Consider the following 13,216-nt stretch of genomic DNA (forward strand, 5'->3'; position numbering starts at 1 on the left):
TGCAGATAACCTGCTTTGGCCATTTCCAATAATATGTAACATGCCATTCTTAGGTTAAGAAAAGCTAACTAAATATCACATTCCCTAATTGCAATAATTAATGGGTGGAAAGGTTATTCCAGGATACATGGGCAGCTTGTTTTAGCGAAGGCTCTATTATTAGGCTACCAATGTAACTTCACTGAGAGTTTGAAAAATAAAGCTTTTTCCTTTTGCTATCAGAGAAACTTATGCACCCCACAGCCCCTCCCCACATTTATTCTACATAACTTTAGGTAATTGCACACATGAGCAGTCTGGCATAATTGCTGGCATCTATGTGATGCCATTTGGATCCCGTAATCACATAGGGGCAACAGCAATGGTGGCTGATGTCCGTTGGGTGGAAGGCTAATGTCTGAGCAATGAGTCTACTTAGTCCTCAGTCCTATGCTATTTCATATCATGCTCCATTAGCAGAAAGAGATAAATTCATTTGACAGGTTGTTTTCAACTGCCCCCTCTCCATACATCTTTTTATTGTGCATTCTTGATTATTTGTGCTCATGACTGAATGAGAGTGGTTAGCTGCAATCCTGCTTTTAATACTGCTTGTACCTGCAAAGGCTTCAGGGTGCATGTACTTCTTTGTTTTCCATCAGTGCATGTCCTGTAACTTCCTGCTGAAATCTTGCACCTCCTTAGACCACAAATGTTCAGGGTGTGTGTGTGTGTCACTCTTGTTGTGTGTCCCCTCCAGACAGCAATAATGCAATCACACTGGGGAAGCATCACAGAACAACTAAAGAAGGGGAATGACATGTGGCTGGTTCACTATAAACACACCACTATTGCACAGTGATTGTGTCAATGACATGTTGCAGAATATATCTGCAAAAGAGAACATTGCTCTGGAGATGCCCTCAATCTTGTCTGTGATCAGATAACTATTGGAATGTAATATGGGATACCATGTTAGTATCTACTCCACCACCGAGACAGATAATTCACTAGCAAATCAAATCAAGAAATTATTCTGGAAACATCTTGGGGACATAAGCAAATAACACATCACCAGTATTTTTTAACAACTTCCAGCCTTAATCAGGTCTATACTGCCATGAGTGTGGCAACTGCCAATTCTAGTGGAGGCCAATTACACCCGGAATGTAATCGTCCGGGCATGTTTTGAGTAAATAGTTAACTCTTCTCACTTGGAAGAAGCATTTATTGAAAAGTTTGCCTTCACATACAAATGCAAATGATATGTGAATGTTTCATCTTTCAAATGGAGACCGTAGACAAATGCTAGTCATTAGAAACATTTCCGTGCATTTATATTAGGCTGTCCTCTAAAAGACTTTTCAGACAAATATGTCATCAAGATATTCAAAACCATGTAATCTTATCCAAAGTTTCATCTATCAACAGCACAGTTTTCATCTCTCGCAGCTGTGTGTGTCAGAATATGCAGGCAGATTAGGCAGCTGATAGGGAGAGAGGGAGGGAGGGAGAGAGGGTGGGGGCGAGTGATGGGAAAGAGGGACTCTGTCATCAACCTAACAAGAAAGACTGCGGGTGGGGGAGAGAGAGAGAGAGAAAGAGAGAGAGAGAAGAGGAAAAAGAGACAGATACAGTCCATTCCCTAGGTGTCCTTCCTACAAGTAAGAGAGGCATTCAAGAGATTTTCAAAGGTTCGCCAGGGTGTTGCACCTGGCTCCTGTCACGTCGGAGGGCAGGATGAAATGAGTCAGAGGTGAAAGGAGGTAAAAGAAGTCTGGAGCCAGCTCTACAGCAGAGCCAGCTAATTGCCGGGGTTGGTGGCACAGCAGTGAGGCAATCACCGTGAAGTGGTGGCAGCAGCAGTTCCCCTTAGTGCAGGGGTCGACAACCTAAGGCCCATGGGCCACAAGCAACCCACGGGGATCATTTAACCGGCCCACGAGCCACCCCCGAACTGAGCTGCTTGCTCAGCGAGTCCCCGTGCGCTGCGCTAAACCAGCACGGTGCGGGGACTTGCTTCTGCGGTGCCGGAAATCGCCTCGGCGGGTGCGCTCAGGCCCACCGAGGGATCTCCGCTGGAGTGAACTGGCCCAGGCGAGGTAAACCTTGCCGACCCCTGCCTTAGAGTACAGAAAGCTTCCTTATAATGGAACAGCCCCTTGGTACATCTGGCTTAGTATGACCTACATCAGGGGCCCTTTTTAGCCCAAGGGCCACATTCTATTCTCAGCGATTTTCCAGGGGCCACATGCCAGTGGTGTCCAGGGCCAGAGGCAAAAGTGGGCAGAGCAACAAATGTAAACACTCCAGACTTACACACCACCTTTCCACCGAAGCAAGAGGCACCATCAGCATTCAAAAACACATTCCAGTCAGAAACAGGATGCTGCTGGAAATCAGAGGTGTGTGTTCCACACAGCCTATACTGGCCTGCTTCCCTCACATACAGTGGAGGATGCTAATCCAACACTGGTGATAAACCAACACTGTGTATCTGACGAAGTGTGCATGCACACGAAAGCTCATACCAAGAACTAACTTAGTTGGTCTTTAAGGTGCTACTGGAAAGAAAAAAAATTTTTTTTTGTTTTGACTATGGCAGACCAACACGGCTACCTTTCTGTAACTGGTGATAAAGTAGGATTCAATTGCCAGTCCAGACACCTTCCATACATGGAATGGGGGCAGGAAGAGGCACTATCTTGTCCTTTGCTTCAGGAAGTAAAATGGCTTGGGCCAGTTCTGTTAATTGCTCAGACCAATAAGGAAGCTTGGAGGACTTTCTAAGCCACAGGTAGAAACATCTGACCATTTCTGGCCTATCACCGTTAAGAGACTTGCTTACTGGTGTTTTAACTACCTGACAGCTATTCCTTTTGCCTGGGGTAGGAAACCTTTTTCACCCTGAGGGCCACATTCCTTTTTGGGGGGAATCTTCTGGCGGGGGGGGGGGGGGGTCACATGCCACTGGTAGGTGGGGCTAGACACAAAAGTGGGTGGAGCAACAAATGTAAATTTTACTTCTGTACAGTAGGCTAGTTTCCACACACGCTCTTCTCTAACCACAACCTACGCGAGCAAGGAGTTATGAAGCTGGAATTTTAGGTCATTCAGGACTGGAAAAAGAACATACTTCTTCACAAAGCACATAGGTCATCTGTGGAACTTGCTACAACAAGATGTAGAGATAGTCATCAACCTGGACAACTTTAAAATGAGGATTATGGAGGCAAATTTATGGAGGGCAAGGCTTTCAGTGCCTACAAATCACAATGGCTATCAGAGGCAAGTTTGCCTCTGAATACTAGTTGCTGGGGAACAAATGTGGCAGAGGGCTATTGTGCTCATGTTCTGCATGTGGGCTTCGCACTAGCCACTGTGAGAATAGGACATTGGGATACATGGACATTTGTTGACCCAGCAGTGCTCTTTTCATGTTTCTATGCAAGACAAGATGCCCTGGAAAAATCTTAGTCAAACAAATCAAAACAAGATATACTGTGTTGCAACACAGTATGTCTTGATTTGTTTGTCTAAGATTTGGTGGGTGGTTCAACACATCTTATCTAACCAGTGCATCTACTGAACAAGTCAATGACTCATAAAAATGGTTGTGTGGAGCATGTCCTTAGCACTGATTCCTATGGGATGTGATAATTTTCGCACATGAAGGACCATGTGTACAATGACCTATATAAAGTACAACAGGAATGTGGGACAGGAGGCTGTGGCAACATACCCTGGACAGACTACATAGATTGGTTGGCCAATCAGCATATTCATAGCTCAATAAACTCTTGTGTTGAAGTTCATGTACAAATGTGCATTTCCCCCCGCTGCTATAATATCTGTCGTACTTTTATGCTGCTCTTCCTTTAAGATCATGGTGGCATACATGGGGCTTATAATATTGTGTGATTTGGATGGGTTGGGTGATACATTTACCCAACTGTGTGTTTTGGGTGCAAAAATGTACCTAATCTCTTCACCCTCCCAGCATACCTGTTGGATCTCTGATGTCTTTTTAGAAACAAAGGAATACAGAACATAAGCAGAGCTCTGCTGGATCAGGCTAAAGTCTCATCTGTTCCAACATCCTCTTCTCACAGTGGTCAACTAGATGCCCATAGAAAAAGCCTGCAAGCAGGACCTGAGCAGGCACTGGTTGCCTTATTGTACATGAATTTATCAACCCTCCCTTTAAAGCAGTCTAAGTTGGTGACCATCATTAAATCTCATGGAAGCAAATTCCATATTTTAACTAAGTTAGTTATGAAGAAAGTGCTTCTTCACACTGGGCTTGTCCACACTAGTGCTTGTGCTGTGCCTAGGAAGCACAGGTCTGAGTGGTTTTCCACTTGACCCATGCTTTCTAGGAACAGGTCTGAGAAGGTTCTCTCCTTGCCCCATGCCTTTCCAAGGGAAAACCTGCTCTTTAGTGATAGATCGGAACAATGAGAGAACCCCACTACTGAGGCCTCTCCTACGTTCTTCTTTAAAAACCTGGTGCTAAAAGCACCAACTGGCAGGTGGGTCTGGCTGCCATTTAAATTCCCCACAATGCCATTGAGCATTTGTGAGAAAATAAATTAGTGGCTAGCCCCAGCCACATGTCCATGTTTAGACTGGTGCTGTTGCCTACCACTGTTGCCAGGTAATCCTACCAGGATGTATAAATGGAGAAGAGCACCTATTGACAGAGGAAGGGGCCCAGCAAATAATATGTTGCCTAGGGCATCCTGAAATGTGAAACTGAAGGTGATTCTCTCTATGTAATGGTAAAAAAAAAATATTATTCCTTATGACTATGATACCCATGATGCAGTGCTATTGTGAGTGAATTACACATAGGTTGTATGAGGTTATGGCTGTACTCCTAAAGACAGTCTTCTGGGGTTAAAGCCCAACAATCTCATTGGGAATTACTTCTGAGTAAACTTGCTTATATGTGTTCTCTAAATATAGCAAATATGGGATTAAATATAATAAGTGGAGTAGTGAAAGAAAGCTAACAAGAATCATGATGGGTTTTTGTTGCCAAAATCCATGGCTCAGGGGGGAAAAAAGCCTCTTGCACATTTTGTGACGGAATTCTGCCAGGAAGCCTTGCACATCCCTAATTATTTTTACTTTTTAAATGTCTTACTTAGAAGCTTTGCATTTAACCTGGTTTTAAAAGAGAGGTTTTGTTTCAAGTTGAAAAGACAGAAGCGGGGGGATGAGGAACATAGGCTGCTACGTGATGAAGCAATAGTCTGTAAATTCCTTTATTCCGCTGAGATGTTCTGTTTTGCACAAAGCTTCAGAATGCATACATGGGAGCCTGACTGTCAGCCAAGGTCTGTCAGGTCAAATATCCACTTTTCGAAAAGACCCTTGAGCACATATTGCTGTAAAGGAGCCATTAATGCTTATCAGGAAAAAGTCTGTAAGAAAGAAAGAAAGAGAGAGAGAAAGAGAGAGAGAGAGAGAGGAAGAGTCACAGTTCAGTGGCAGAGCATACACTTTGCATGCAGAAAGTCCAGGTTCAATTCCCTATGTCTCCAGCTAGCACTGCCTGAAACTCTATACAGCTGCTGCAAGTAGGTGCTTACAGTATGGCCCATTGGTCTGACTCAGTAGAAGGCAGCTCCCTATGTCCCTGTGCTACTTGATGTAGCAGGGAAGCTGATATTGGCACCAACAGCATCTTCCTTCCCGCAGGAGGTATCTTTAGGGAAGCAGTTTTTTTCAGAACCACAGCATGGGGAGAAATCTGTTACTTGGCCCTCAAAAAATTTCTTCCTGGCAAGCAGGTCACACCACACAGCGGTTCTCTGCCTGTGGGTCACCAGATGTTGTTGGACTACAACTCGCATCATCCCTGAGCTCTGGCCTTGCTAGCTAGGGGTGATGGGAGTTGTAGTTCAACAACATCTGGGGACCCACAGGTTGAGAAAGGCTTAGACCATTTCACTGTCAAAGAGCTCCTATTGTCAGAATGTTTAGTCAGAATCCCCTTTCTTGTAATTTATATCCATTGCTTTGGGTCCTACCTTCCGGGGCAGCCAAAAACAAGCTTGCTCCATCTTTCATGAGACAGCCTTTTAGATATTTGAGAAAGGCTGTCAAATCACATTGTGTGTCCTTGTGTGTAAAAACCTCTGGCTTTTGCATGGCTGGAATGCAATTTACCATACCAATTACTCTGCCCACTTTTGTCCCTGACCCTGCCCTCCACTGGCATGTGGAACCTGTCAGGTTGCCCATGAGTATGTGGTCTTTGGGTTGAAAAATTTGTGGGCAACCACAAATTGAATTCAGCAATGGCCCTACTTAGCCTCTTCCTCAAGGTTAGGCAGGAAGAGAACAAAGTTATGAGTGACACCTCCTCTCTCTCACATAATCTTTGGGCCATTCTGTGACAATGGCTGGAGTCAAGGACTAGCTGTCCACCTTATCTTTGAATTTCCTGCCTTTTGTTTGTGAGTGTAATGCAATGCTCTGGTTATTAGCTACATGGGGCAGGAATTTTGCTAGTGTTCTCTTATTAAAATGGGCTGTTTATACAATCCATTACATCTCCTTGTATACTTCCCTTCCTCTGTCTCTGTGATTTCTTTTGCTTTAGTGATTTTATAATTAAATTCTCTTCACACAATAAGGAGTTATCATGATATATCCCATTTATTGTGAACAATTCATAAAGAACTTTTGATGTGCAAATGTTTATGGCCATTCCATACTCTCCAGCGTTTCCCAGATGAGAACAGAGACAGTCTTGCAGAAAATACAAGGAGAGAAAAATTAATGACAGAAAATTAAATGCAGGTTTATTTATTTATTTTTGCAGAATGGGTGTGTGAGTAATTCATCTACCATCAATGCAAGGTTTGGTGTCTGAACACCCTCTTCCCTTTATACATTGTTGAAGACTCTTCACAGGCTGCTATATAGATGGGGAACTGAATGTGGGCCTCTAGGGCTCCTTACCTGGTTGCCAGACCTCTCCCCAGGCCACACCTTCACTGCCCTGCGTTGTAATCTCCTTGAGTGTTTTTGGCTGGCTGGCATGTGTTCCTGAACTTTGATAATAGCTCTTGCATGTCTGGATGAAGGATGTGTATGTGTAGTACAAAGGTAAAATCTGCCTTGTTGCTCTGCTCCACTTTTTCAACCGGCATGTGGCTCTTGGAAGCGCCCCCCCCCCGCAAAAGCATGTAGCCCTCAAGCTAAGGAGGGTTCCCCAGTCCTACGTAAACCAACCAGAATAGTTCACTTGAATGCACACACACTGAACAATGACAAATAAACAGTGCAGAACTGGCACTATTACGGGGGCCATATAATACTCATTCAAAATAAAAGACAATAGTTAAAATGTAATGAAACTATAAAAATGAAAAGAATTAAAATGCAAATAGTGAAAACAACACATCAATATTAAACGTCCTTTCCTTAAAAGCAGCCAGTTCCCAAAGACCTGCCTTGAAAGAAACAGTTTTTACCTGTAGATGGAAAGTCATCAAGGAGGGTGCGAGGCTAGTCTCTCTAGGAACGGAGTGCAAAGTCAAGAGGAAAAGCCACCAAGAAGACTCTGTACAACTACTTCTTCCAAAACCTGAATACAAAGATGAGGTTGGCACATTTGGATCAAAATAGGGCTCCTTTGAGATGAGCCCCCTGAAGCAATCTGAAGCAAATATACCCCCCAGATATTTAAAGATGTCCAGAGTTTTAAAAATGCATGACCTAAGCCAGACAGCCTGTCGACAAAATGATAGGGTGCAGGAAAATGCCATATAAGGGAAACAGCAGCATGGGGAGAGGGAAAGGAGTAGAGCTGGAGTTTGCTCATTGAGAGGTTTATCTTCCAATCCACCCAACACTCTCCACTCACAATGTTTGTGGGGAGGGATGCTGATTCTATAAATCTTTTATCTCGGTGCCTTTCCTCCCCATCTTTGGCAAGTTCCCTGAACTAGCTCTTTAAGTGGAGTTTGTTGGTGGCATTTTTAATTTAGTATCGTCTCTTATTTATCCTTAACTCAGCCTTTCTACCTGCTGGCTTCCTCTTCATTCTTTTGCATCCTTCCCAATCCATCTCAGTCTTCTTAGGCAGGGTCACTTCCCCCAATCACATCATCTGGCTTAATTCTGGCCATAGGGGAAATCCCCCCATTTTATTTACAGCTTTCATTTATTTGCATTCACCCTTCACTTAAAAACCACCCCATCAGTGTTTGCCTATCATCTTCCATCCTTCACAATTCAGCATAGTCCCTTCTTTATTATATAAAAAAGTATTGCAACTTGTCTATGTCTTAATAATTAACCTATACAGTGGTACCTTCGGTTAAGAAGTTAAGAACTTAATTCGTTCCGGAGGTCCGTGGCTGGAATGTGTTCCTGAATTTTGATAATAGCTCTTGTGTGTGTGGATGAAGGATGTGTATGTGTAGAAACTAGTCTGTTGTACAGTGGTACCTCGGGTTAAGTACTTAATTCGTTCTGGAGGTCCGTACTTAACCTGAAACTGTTCTTTACCTGAAGCACCACTTTAGCTAATGAGGCCTCCTGCTGCCCCGGTACCTCGGGTTACATACGCTTCGCGTTACATACACTTCAGGTTACACACTCCGCTAACAAAGAAATAGTGCCTCGGGTTAAGAACTTTGCTTCAGGATAAGAACAGAAATCGTGCTCCGATGGCGCGGCAGCAGCAGGAGGCCCCATTAGCTAAAGTGGTGCTTCAGGTTAAGAACAGTTTCAGGTTAAGTATGGACCTCCAGAACGAATTAAGTACTTAACCCGCGCCACCAGAGCACAATTTCTGTTCTCATCCTGAAGCAAAGTTCTTAACCCGAGGTACTATTACTGGGTAAGTGGAGTCTGTAACCTGAAGCATCTGTAACCTGAAGCGTATGTAACCCGAGGTACCACTATAGTCATTAGTTTGGCAAATTTCCCCCCATCATTTCATCCATGTCTCCCTTTGTGCCCAGTCTAGCCTTCATGTGGGCTCTGAAACATGCACTCCACTCTCCCCTTTGAAAGCATTTCCTGAGCCCAAATCAAATGTTATTCGTAGAACTTCAAATATTGCAGTCCATTTGATACACCCCACAATTTAAGGTGTCACTACTAGCACACAAGACCTGAAAGGTTTGGGAGCCAAGCAGTGTTAGAAACAGATATGAAAGCTAGGAGCTAACTTAGGTTATGGGCACAACAATGGAAAGCCTAAGGGTTTTTTTTTATATGTAACAATACAAAGCTGAAAATGAATAACTGCAGCTTAAATATTATGTTCATTTTTCACGTGGTCTAGTCCTTCCCCTGCCCACCCCCCTAATATTCATAAGAGGGTCTCTTCTACAGTCTTCAGAGAGTAGCTGGAAGTGGGGAGGCAGAAAAAGGTCCTCCTTTCCTTCCACTCTGCAGTTTTAATCTGAAATCTTAGGCGCAGTACTGCACCCAGAGCTCAGAAACTGCTCGCGCTAATGAAATTCCCTGTTGCAAAATGTGTGTAGAACAATGGGAGTTTCAAACACTAGAGCCAAGTACCTAATATCAACCATCTCAGGCCCTATGACTGGCAGGTGATGATGTTGCTGGGTGCTGTTCTGAACTGTGACAGCGCCTTCTCAGTGGTGGCTCCCTATTTATGGAATGGCCTCCCTGGCTTCCCTAGTAAGGTGAGTCTATCTCCCTTGTTATTAATGTTCAAGAGGAATTAAAAAACATTCCTTTTCACCTAGGCTTTGGAAAGATACTGTTGCTGGCAACTTTGAAATTACAGTGGTACCTCCGGTTGCGAACGGGATCCGTTCCGGAGGTCCGGCCGGATCCTGAGGTTTTTGCAACCTGAGGATCACTGTTATACGCATGTGCACGGCGGTATAACGCTTCTGCACATGCACACGTGGCGAAACACTTCCGGGTTTGCTGCTTTTGCAACCTGAAATTTATGTTACCCGAGGGTAACGTAACCCGAGGTGCTTCTGTATAATCTGTGAGCATACAAGACTGTTAAACATGTTTTAAGATGCTGCATCCACCTAAGCCTACTCAGAGTAGACCCACAGAAAATAATGGGCCTAAGTTAGTTGTGTCCATTAATTTCAATGGGTCTACTCAGGGTAGAACTAACGTTGGATACTGCCCAATGATTTAAAATTGTGTTTAAATCTTTTAACTGCATTTTTTTTTAATTGCATTGTTTTACTACTTTAGTGTTTGCCTCTCTGGGGTCCTTAGGGAGGAAGGGCCGGAACAGAAGTGTAATAAATCAATAAATAATTATGTTTGGTTAGTCACATGCCTGCCTCGGATCAAAACCAGAGTATCTTGCACCATTCAGCCATCAAGCTCAACAGGACCATGTGACCTGGCCTTTATGAAAAAGAAGCTACAGCAACATCTTTTGAAAGAGCACTGCAAAGATGCAAAGAGCCAGGGCCGTAAGAGAAGAGAGAATGCTGTCTGCCACAAGAGAGCCTGATGATGAAAGCCACCAGTGATTAAAAAAATATTTAATACCAATTAACATGGCAAGCCTATAATATCTACTTATCTAAACTGCTTGGGAATTATCCGCTTTTCACCCCCTAACCTACCCGCTAATTTTCACCAAAAAACACAGGTCAGGCTTTAGCTACCCCAATTAGTTATTTGGATGCCACACAAAGAAGAGGCAGCGTGGTTATCACAAAAAATGAGAGAGGGGAAGAGAATCGGCAAATCTTAGACATTGTGTTAAAACAACAGATTTTAGGGTGTTTGATTTACCATTCAGCTCCGCGCAGCTGCAGCTTGGGAAATCGGAAACATGCCAAAGAAAAGATGCTGGGGTGTTTAAAAAAATACACACAGGGAGGGAAAAAAGGAGGAGAGAGAAAGAAAAGAAAACCAGAAGAAAGGGAAGTCAAAGATATTTGCAAATTTAACTAGATTTTAAAGTCAGCCTTGGAGAAATAAACCCACAGAGGTTTCCTGTGCGCAGTTTGCTACTAGCTTCTCTGCATGCACAGGTTTGAGCCAGTCGTTTATAGGGCACATCAAAAACCTAAAAAACAAAAAATCCAATCTTCTTCCAGTTGCTTATTAATTTATTCACTAAAATAGCTCTATCCTGCCCTTACCAAAATATGGTCTCCAGGTGGTTAGCAAAAGGGAGGCATTATAAAAACATAATGCATATGAACAGAAAGATTAAAATCATTCTCATAACTTACATAATTAACAACACTACAAAAATTACTTAACCCGTCAGTTTCTAAATGATGGATGAAAGAGATGGGTTCTTAACTGGTATCTAAACTTATCTAAGATGCCCCTCAGTGAGGTCATTCCACAGACAGGGAGCCACCACTGAAACGACTCTTCCATGGCTTCTGCACTTCATTAAAATCAGTGACCACCAGGAGAGCATCTTCTGCTGATCTTAACAGGTGCGTAGGTTGAGACGGGAGAAGGTGTTCTCTCAGAAAGTTTGGGAAAACTTGTCATCTAATCACCTGAACTAATTGTTGCTCACCATAGGTGATGGCCATTTATAACACCAATTAAAACTGTTCTGAAAGAACCTGTGGACAATGGTCAGAGCTGGGGTAAGATCAGTAGTGAATCCTACTATTGCTACCCAGACAAAGTTCCAGCCTGAAAAGGAAGCCTTTATAGTTCTTCCAGAAGAGGAGGAGCTATTGGCTAGCCTAGTAGACACTGGGTAGTTTCATTATGAAGCCTAGGTGCTCCAGAGCAAGTGTGGTGTAGTCTCACTGGACTAGGATCTGGGAGACCAAGGTTCATATCCCCACTCAGCCACCTAAAGCTCACTGGGTCACCTTGGACTTAACCTATCTCACAGGGTGGTTGTGAGGATAAAATGGGGAGCAGGAGGACCATGCTGCACAAGCTCCTTGGAGGACAGGTAAGTCACAAAAAGAATATTTATCCAAAGTTTGGGGAGGGGTTTTTGACATACAAACTTTTCCACTTACACATTATTGAGCACCAATAAAAACCTGGGAGAAAGGAATTGAAATAATTTTAACACTCGAATATGAGCGGTAGTGGAATGGATTGGCATTGTCCACCAATGTGGTTGAGGACTAATAGCAGCTGTGAGCAAGTTAAAGAACTTAGCAAAGAGTCAGTATTAAAAGAAACAGACTAGCTGTGAAAAATCACAGATACACACACAAACAAAATTGGGGGGCAAGAGACAATACTTATCATAACCCAGTGTGGTGTAATGATTAGATTGTCTGCCTAGAACCTGTCTGGGAGACCAGGGTACTAATCCCCACCTGGCATTGAAACTCACTGGATGAAATTGGGCCTGTCACTGCCTTCCAACGTAACCTACTTCACAGGGTTGTTGTGAGAATAAAATGGGAAGGTGAAAAACCAAACTCCTGGGAAAGAGGAGACTGAGAGGAGATAGGATAGCCATATTCAACTATCTAAAGGGCTGTCACATGGATGATGGAGCAAGCTTGTTCGTCCTGTGATGGAGGGTAGGACCCAAACCAATGGCTTCAAGCTACAAGAAAGATTCCGATTAAACATCAGGAAGAACTTTCTGATGGTAAGAGCTATTTGACTGGAACAGACTCCCCCGGGAGGTTGTGGACTCTCCTTCCATGGAGGTGTTTAAGCAGAGGTTGGATGACCATCTGTCATGGATGTTTTAGTTGAGGTTCCTGCATTGCAGGGGGTTGGACTAGATGACCCTTGGGGATCCCGTCCAACTCTACAATTCTATGATTCTTTATGTCACCGTGAGCTCTTTGGAGGAAAGGTGGGATACAAATATTATAAAAAGATAAATAAATAAGGTCTTATGTTGAATTCATGGCAAAAATGAGAAAGAGTCTTGTCTGAAACCTTGGATAGCTGCTGCCATTCAGAATACACAATACTGAGCTAAATGGCCAAAGGTCTGACTCAAACTACTCCCTATGTTCCTTATGTACATGCATTTGTTTTAAAACACATCCTGTTTTTTCTGTTTCAACAACATTCAAAGTAACTAACAAAATAAGTATCAGCTATATGCAAAAGAAAGCAAATACAATAAAAAATTCTATTTCAATAACCAACATTTGCTTAACATTTATCTTCTGCCAAGTGTACAATATACACTCTATACAATACACACTCTGGTTATCTTCAGAAGTTTAATATCCTAGACCAAGTTGGCTCAGAATAGACGGAGGTGCTGCCATTTTAGGGTTCAACAGGGAGTGTA

General features: G+C 43.2%; 1 long non-coding RNA gene across 1 annotated transcript in view; it reads left to right on the forward strand.

Annotated features, from left to right (window-relative positions):
- Positions 1-12,420, forward strand: part of LOC310769991 — a 30,295-nt gene extending 17,875 nt beyond the window's left edge. Inside the window, exon 3 of the long non-coding RNA XR_014551905.1 lies at positions 10,278-12,420. This is a non-coding gene — a long non-coding RNA (uncharacterized lncRNA). The remainder of the gene's footprint in view (positions 1-10,277) is intronic.
- Positions 12,421-13,216: the final 796 nt, after the last annotated feature.

The sequence above is a fragment of the Podarcis filfolensis genome (genome assembly GCF_964270895.1).
Source record: "Podarcis filfolensis genome assembly, chromosome: 8".
Taxonomy (NCBI): Eukaryota; Metazoa; Chordata; class Lepidosauria; order Squamata; family Lacertidae; genus Podarcis; species Podarcis filfolensis.